Raw genomic sequence first — 9,303 nt, forward strand, 5'->3', positions numbered from 1 at the left:
ATTTGCACTGGTTGGCAAAGTCTTTATACGCTGCGACGTTTTGGCCTTTGAGAACTGTGTCGATGCAACACAAAGATCAGAACATATTAATCACTCAAGACTCAAATCCACATTTTTATTACATATTTGCGCAGATTTGCACGGGTGGCCCTCCAGCTGGAACTGACTGCATGCTGTGTGTGTATCTGTAGAACGACATGTGTAGTCTGTTGTCTGTTGTACGCCTTACCCTGTTTGCTTGTACGAAATGTGAAGTCCTGTTGTCCCCCCTGTACCGTATGTACACCTATACCATGTATGTCAGTGTGTGAGTTGTTGACTTGCTCACAAGACGAATAAATGTACATTTATTTATTGTACCCGGCAAAAATAAAGAGATTCTGATAACAGATCAGTGATTATTACTTGTTAGTGATTTATAAGAGAAGAAATAGTATTTGTCAGTATTGTATATGTAGATATATTCATGAAGGGTCAGGCAGTCAAGCGATTCTTTGCCTTTTTGCTTTAGATACTTAACTGTAGTCATGTTCTTGAGTGCACGCAGTCGCAGCCTGTTGGATCTCATTAAGCCAAGAGATGTCCTAATTATCTTAATGACTGCAATGCAAGTTTACGCACAACTTGATTATAAGGTCTCTGGGACTCAGCAGCCCTTGTTTTTCTCATTATATAAATGTCCTCTGTGGTCTGTGAAAGTGTATACATCCATATGCAGTTGCAGAATATTCAGCAACCTCTACTAATACGCTTCCTTTTCCTTTTTTTAGTAAATGTGAAAACCTGAGTTTCATCCCAGGATGAAACTGGATAAGACAACTGACCGTCCGGCCCCCTCCCCCCCCCCCGCACCTGCACCACCGTCTTTACCGCCTAGTCATTACCTGGATGTGTGACAAATATGCACCTGATATACAGTGCTTACTTATATTTCTGTATCCTATATAAATCCCCCCTTTTTTTGCTAATGGAAGAAAAATAACATATGCAAATACTGCTGCTCTGAGTCAGGGTTTGGGAGGAAGGGGGGTGAGGGGGGGGTGAGGTGATGTTAGATAGAGAAGGGAGTCAGACAGTCAGACTAATCAGTCCCTTCATATTCTGGTCAACACATTCAGAACGATTTTTGAGAAAAGACACAAACTCTTCAAGAATCCAACATGGCGGACTGGAGCAGAGACCAATGAGGTGCTTAACTGAAGGATCGCCTCCCAGCTTCAGCACCACAAACGCAACCCCCCCCATCAAAATGTCCGCCAAGTCCACCCTTCACTGCACCAACGACAGGATGCTTCAGAGTTTCAGCTTGCCGTTAAATCCCCTCGGATACGTGGAAGAGGCTGCGGGATTTGTGCTGCACTGGAATGGCAGAGTTTCAGAAATTCATCCATTTGGCCCACAGAGAAGAAACACTCTCAATCACAGTGTGTCCTCTTGTTTCAGACTCTCCTCTGTGTGGTTATCGTAAGTCCCCCCCCCCCCTCACCACCACCCACCCACCCCCTCTCCCCGCCATACATCTTGTGTCTGAGAAGCGAGCGTATGGGTGGCAAAAGAGGATGAAAAAGAGGCTTACCAAGGACAAGCTATGGGTGCTAAAATGGAGGGGATTATGGAAAGTCTCGCACAGACGGCACAGTCATCACTGCAAAGGAAAAATATGTGCCAAAAAAAAAAAAATTAGTGGGAAAGTTTCTTGCTTTGCAAAAACCCAACTCGTCACAGGATTGTTGTTGTAGAGAGGAACATAGAAAGTGTTTTTACTCTGCTGCAACTTTACTGTACATCCACTCAACACCACTGAGCACTGTGAGCAGGGGGGAGAGGGGACATGTTCACACAAAAAAAGAAGAAAGAAAACCCACTGTAGCAAGATACTTCAAACCTTCATTTTACAGGGAAGCTAATTATGCTGTGTCATCTATAACCTATCTTTTGATAATATTTGTAAAAGCTCATTTTGAAACAGACCAAGATTTGTAACGTGATGCTCTTCAAGTGCTGTGCCGCAGCTGAAAGATGGTGGTAGTATTGTATGCATAGTATGAGGCATCACGATTTGGTTAACAAAGTAAATAGCTCATGATTGCAGTCAGAGTCGGTGTAGCCTCAGTCTGCATCCACAGGTTGTCTGGGTTTATTTAGTTATTCTTAGGGCCCTTGAAAAAGTCTTAAAACTGCTGATTTTTACTTGGATTTGACACTAATTAAAAACCTTAATATATCCTATATATTAGATCTTTTGAGAGATTATTTGTAAAACACTGGACCAAACGTTTTTTTGGATGTGAGACATGAGTAGCAATGTGATAGCAGTACAACGGATTAGTAATTTTAACATTATTATTAATATTATTATTATAGCTTCTGTATATCTTTACCTAACCTCTGATCTTTATCTACCTGTGATTCTCACTGTGATCTAAAAACAACCAGGTTTCATCGAGAACGGATCAAACTCTCCTTACTTCCTGTATCCTGGGTTTTGAATCATGTACAGAAACGCTACGATGTCAGAGTCTCATGAGTTCAGACCTGCGCATAATATTCTGTAGTGATCGATATGGCTTTTCTTTTCCTGTCAGTACTTAATATGTACATTTAATTGTAATCAACATTTGATGTATCTTGCAGATATAAATCTCAATATTGTGAAAATTCTCTAGTTGATATGAGTTAGCGTTAAGTAGTTCTGATCTAACGTAGGCACAGACACTGTCGGCTAGCCTCCTGACAGTCATTGTATTACCACCGGGCTTCTATAATCTTTGTGGTTATTGGCATGTTGTGGATTTTTATTCATGTACGATGATAGAAGTTGAAAAATTACATCGATGAGCTGGCACTTGGAATATTATACTTCTGCAGCACATTCATAATAAAGACACATTGCATGAAACATGTTTTCAGTCTTGTTCTGAGCAGCAGCAAAGTGACATCCAGAGAGCTAAACCACTGAGGAGAGATTGTGTTTGTGCAATTTACCAGATGAGAATGAGAGAGAGAGAAAAAAAAACCACAGGGAAGTATTAATGTTGTTCTCCGTACTGTGATAGTGTGTAAGCTGCAGGGAGAGGAAGCGCCTGCTGTTGTCAGGCAGCAGGAAGAGCAAAGTGCTGAGGGGAGAGGCCCTGCACTCAGGAAACACACGGCATGATTGACTGTAATGACAACAAAGGCCTCAGAGGACGTCAACTAAATCAAAGCAAAACATCCCTCGTTATATTCTGAGGTTTCACTTTGTATGTGTTTTCCTTGAGAAGACACTGATATCGGCTGCTTGAGCTCTTAGTGTTGATGAGAATATAAGATTCAAAGGTTTTTATTGTTAATTATGTTTTCAGGACATACGAAAGCTGTTTCTCTCTCACCTTAAAATAAACAGAATAGGATATAAACTAAACTAGAAAAATAGAATAAAATAAAATGTGATATAATAAACAAAAAAACAAATAACAACAGAAGTGAATGAGAAGTTCATTGATTTTGCTATCTGTCCAATCAATCATCTTCATAATCAATAACAGCAAATTCATTGTAACTGATGAAAACAATCAAGAGTCTACAGCCACGCCAGCAGCACTGTGTATTTATACAGTCATGTTTAAAGTGAAATCCGAACAAACTCATAATGACAATGTTAAAATGTAAGTGTGATGTCGTCTGCCATGTTCTGCATGCTAACAACTGTGCTAAGCTCTAAGCTGTGGCTGGTAGCATCATGAGCTTTACAGGTGTTTCTAACCAAACCAACTGACTAATGTGAATCTGACTTTTATCAGTTATTACATTTCCCCTTGAGGATGTTTTTATTTTAAATTTAATGTCCATCTAATCATTGGTGAGATATTTCACTAAAAAATATGAACTTCAAAGTTGTTCAGATCCATCCTCCTGTCACAACAAATGAGAACTGGTCTGTGGAAACATCACCTTTGTCCTCTGGAAACAGTGACAGTGACTTTCTGCAGTTTTCAGACTTGTTATAAGTAAATCAATTGATTATTAGATTAGGAAAATAAATTGCGGATTAAACAGAAGAGAAAAAAATATTGATAATACAAGTGAAACAGGCTTAAAGCCTATATGAATAAATGGATGACTCAGAGTGAAGTTAGAGCTCTGTTAAAATGATAAATAAAGAAAAAAAGAAATACCGTTCTTACAAAATAAATATTATTATATCCATTGTATATGTGATTATTCACAAAAAAAAGTTTCTATGTGAACCTCCTGAACTCACAGAGGTGAAAAAACAACCAAATGAGCAGAAAATGACAACGTCTGACAGCAGCAAATTCTCCGTCACAACTGTTAACATTTTTGACAGCAGTATTTTTTTTTTCTTTGTGCTCAGCTAATTTAACAGTAGGTATGAAATACAGTTGGACTGAGGGAGGGGGGATCACTGTACCAGACAGAGTCCCATCCAGATGCAGTAAATGGGTCAGGGATTATCCAGCTGGGTCACGTAAACACTGAGGCTGTGAGTCAGCTTGGCAGCGTACGGATACATCATGATCATCCTGTCAGTCTGCATAGGAAATAACAGCTTAATGAGATACACTGACCTGTGGCAATACTGTTCCAATTGTCAAGAGAAGTAGGCTAGGTCTGGAAAAAATAATAATCATGAGAGTGAATTAAACATGAGATGGATCATTGTGGAAACAGGAATTAGACAGGAGTTAACAGGGATTACTGTGAATTATGTATTTCTAAACACACTCATCTGCTGCTGGAAGTTTTCACTTTCCACACGACTTTTCCCAGCAGCTGTCGACAACAGATTTTCAGCTCTAGTTCTCCGGCTCACTGTTAGTTTTGACTGACTGGTTGTTTTTTTTGTTGTCAACAAGAAAAAAAAGCAGCAGCATTTTCACAGCAGATGTTCTGACATGTGTTTGCAGCGAAAACACAGGTGTAAAACTAATTCCTGTAACTGTGACGGCGCTCTGTGTTGGGCTCTTTCATCCTGCATGTTGCCTCAGCTCAGCACGTCTTCCCCGATCAAACAAAATGTGACGAGTTTGACTCATCATCAGTGAAGCTAAAATCATCAAACACCTCAGGCAGCTGAAATGGAATCCCAACATGCATTTCATTATTTACACTCAAACATAATAAATAAGTAACCAAGGACTATTATTGTTTATCATTAATCATTATTATTTCTACTGCCGAGCTGCACTCGGCCTGTCTTTATACTGCAAATGATACCAAGCTCACATAGATTTCACACTAATAATCATGTGACAATAAGGCCCAGGGAAATTAGGGAATTCACTTAAAATATAATCATGAAGCGGGTTATAATTGAGTGCTGTTACAGTATCCACACAAATGTGGCTTAATTAAAATGTGATGGGAGCTTCAGGCTGTTATTTGACCCGTTATCACTGCCACACTTCAGCTCCGTCCTGGCTATAGGTGGCAGTAATGTGCTAGTTATTGTTACTGGGATGAAAACTACTCCTCATCATCATCATCATCATCATCATTGGTTTCTCTGTGGTGAAATATAAGTGTAATATTTCCACCAGAGCTCTGAGTCCTGTGGTTGTTTGTTGATCAGGGCCGTTGCTAGGAATTCTGGGCCCCCTTAAAGAATACTAAAGTGGGCCCCTCCCCCTAACTTTTCCTTTTTTTTTTCTTAGACTACGTATGTATTATCATTTTTTATTTAGCTTTCTTTGTTTTGATGCTAATGCAGCATTACACTGCAAAAACTGAAGTATCTTAGCAAGAATATTTGTCTTATTTCTAGTCAAAATGTAATTTCTAGTCAAAACAAATCTCATTATACTTCACTTGGAATAAGTAGAACAAATCCGATAGTGGAGCAAGTTTTTCTTCCTTATTACAAGCACAAAAAACTTACTTTCACTGGCAGATTTTTCTATTTATTGTGAATGTAAGTGAAAATTATCTAAAAACAAGTTAATTTTTAGGTAATGAGTCTTATTTTAAGTGGAAAGAGATTAGTTTAGACTAGAAATGAGACATTTGGACAAGAAATAAGACATATATTCTTGGAAAGATGTTGAGTTTTTACAGTGTACTATGAGTATTAGTCAGGGTCTTACGCAGAATAAATCAGTCATACAAAGATTAGACTACTGGGTTTTTTTTATGGGCCCCACTGGGCGCTGGGCCCCTAGAGTTATCATCACCTGTTGTTGATAGCAGCATCGATGCAGATTCACCTGTTTATGCAGCTTCCAGTTTTATTCTTATGAGATGACGATGCAGAAGATAAATGACTTGTGGGTTAAACACCAGCAGCAGCTCAGTGACATGGAACAACAAACATTATTTTGTTGCATGACAAAGCTTCTCTCGTTATTACTCATCATGTGTTTGTGGTTTCAGAGAAATCCGCTAAACCGCTGGATTTTATTAATCCTCCCCTGAGCAGAAATAACTATTTGTGTAATTTGAATGGTTATATTAAAGTCTGTCAGCAGCAGTGTTTTTTATTGTGGCATTGTGTTTATGTTGTGAGTTGCATTTAAAGGCCATCACATTGTCAGTGTGATTATATCCTGATGAGTTCTTTTGGATGTTATTGCATCCTCTGACACTGATGATCATTTGATTTTAATTAAACATCTTTATCACCAGGAGGCCGAGTCTGGCTGTTTAAAAAACAGAGCTCCTTCAAAGGCTCAAAGGCTCAGTGTTTATCCTTCCCTGTCATTTCATTCCTCAGTTTAGATAATAAAATCAGTAGACCAGGCCCACCAGATTAGATTTTTAAAAAATATATATATATGTGTTGACAGTTTTATTACATCTGGACCTTGCCACAATGTTGTGACTTCTTTCACAATGACCTCACAAAAGCACAGACTCAAACTCAACTCACTCAACCACCTGTGGAATGAACTGAAAGATTTATTTCAAGGCTTTATGTGGTTTTACACTTAATTCTGAATCAGAGTGCAACTTCTCAGTTTGTCATCCTTAGTTATCAAAAACAGTAAAGTCAGTCTGTGCAGCCAAACACTGTTCAAATCTGCAGAACCTTTTCTTAAACTCTTGCTTAAGATACCAATATTTGGTGGAAATTGGGGTAAATGTGTTTTAAATAATGAATAATACAAAATAGTTACATGTGACTGAGCAGGTTTTGTGTTTCTTTCTTACTTCCTTCCTTTTTTAGTTGATGCTGTTGTTTTAGATGTTTTTGTTGATCCCATAATGGATAAATTGTCAATTTGGACTACACGGTTTTTATTTTTATATTATTTGCAAAACACAGTAGTGCCAGCGGTATCATAAAGACAGTGACTGTCCTCTGCTGAGAGAGGACACACATCCAGTGGTGCAGTTGATGTTTGAGTGCAGAGAGGAACAAACAGTGACTAAGATGAAACAGGAGAGGCCCTCTTCTGTTTCACAAAGATTTTCTTTCCCGCTCAGGAAACAGGAGAAAATGCACCATAATCAGAAAGTGCCCAGCTGCACTGAGCTGCAGGTGTTTTTCTCATTTCTATTTAAATTCTGTCCTGACGTCCATGACTCTGCCTCTGAGTCAGACAGTCAGTGGGCTCATGGGGAGCCTCACAGCGTGTCCGTCTATTCATGCATATACTGGAGTGTGTTTACCAAAAACAACCCGATGTCCTGGCCCTGACCTCTGACCTCCCGTCAATAACAACTTCAATAGTTCTTGTTGAAATCAATAATGCAGGATGGTGATAAGAAACAAATAAACAAGTCCAGATCTTATTAATGAACTTAAATCTAGGTGATTTGTTCAATTAATGATGTGAACATTAAATGAGGTTAGTCATTACATAAGTATCTGAGCCTCTGATGATATCAGCTGAGTTTGACTAGAATCAATAAGACCCCTGTCCAATCAAATCATGCTCTGTTAATCATGATGTGATCAAAGTGTCTAATCGGCCTAAATTACAAAGTATCCTCCGTCACAAAGTTGTTTTAATCTGTTTAATCTTCCTGTTCGCTGTCTGAATTAAACAATCCAATTTGGATGCAGGATAATTTGATCTTTAACTTGATTTACATGTTTTGATCAGAATTTAACCAATTAAATTTAAGCAGCTTGAATAAAAGTTTTTGTATTATGGATATTTTTGTGGTTTTAAATATAACTTTTCAATTCATGTTTCATGCAAGATAAATCAACATTAGTTCAGCAAGATTATATAAAAAAAAAACATATTTAGATGCTATAATTATAGCATCTTTAGATTCAATTACTGAATATTAGGTAGTTACTAAAGGTCTGAAATGTGGCTATGACTGGTCATAGCCAGGTAATAAGAAAATCATAGTTTTTGTGTTTTTCATAAAACAAAAGTGAGAGTGTGAAGTGTTAAACTAACACTGGTGCCTTCAGTGACTTTCCTCCATGATCAGCTTTGCCCTCTCTATCATCAGAGAAGAGGCCGCAGTAGCAGACTCTGAGGAGCAGGTGGCAGTGTTGGATTTATTGAACTGCCTCTGATCTGACACCTTAAGCCCATTGAGAGGATATAATAGAAACTCAGAGATACACACGATAAATCAATATGAATGTTTTATGAAAAAAAAGAAAGAGAGAAAAAGGGGAAAAAAAGAAAAGAAAAGAAAAGAAACAACCATGCACAGTTTATGCTCCAAAGGACAAACATCCAAAGCAAGTGAAACACAATATATATTTACATATAAACACCACTGGTATGTTCAGCATGCCTCTTTTACCACAAGACCGAGTACAGATAAAACCTGCAAGCAGCAGCGATGGAGAGTTACCAGACAACACTGTGCTCTTCACACCATTCATATTTGTTATTCAGATATTAAACAAGGGCTGATGAGTTTATTTACTGTCCTTCAGAGTACGACCATGCACAACTCTCCGCTGCTCTGAAAGCTCTCCGTTAATTACACCGTCATCCTCGTCCTTACAAATCAAGATCGTGAAGCAAAAGTAGTAGTTCACATCAACGTGTCATCGACGAAGAAACTGACACAGTGTTATTTGAGCTGACACATCAAACAGTTGTGAACAACATAAAAAAACTTCTCTTTAGTAAATTCAGAGCAACACACCTCAGGAGGATTGGGAACAACACAATGAAGGAAATTTCATCCTGCCGCAGAGCCTGGCACATATTAGTCATTTTAGTTCGTTCCATCAACACCAAACATGCAAATAACTGACACGAACCATCAACATGGAAGAACCAATTACGTTATTAGGTTGTGCTGTCTGCAGGCAATCAAATGACAATCTGATCAATAGATGTACAAAAAACGTCTGGCTGTATTAAGACCACTTGGAAATCT

This window comes from Trachurus trachurus (genome assembly GCF_905171665.1).
Source record: "Trachurus trachurus genome assembly, chromosome: 19".
Classification (NCBI taxonomy): Eukaryota; Metazoa; Chordata; class Actinopteri; order Carangiformes; family Carangidae; genus Trachurus; species Trachurus trachurus.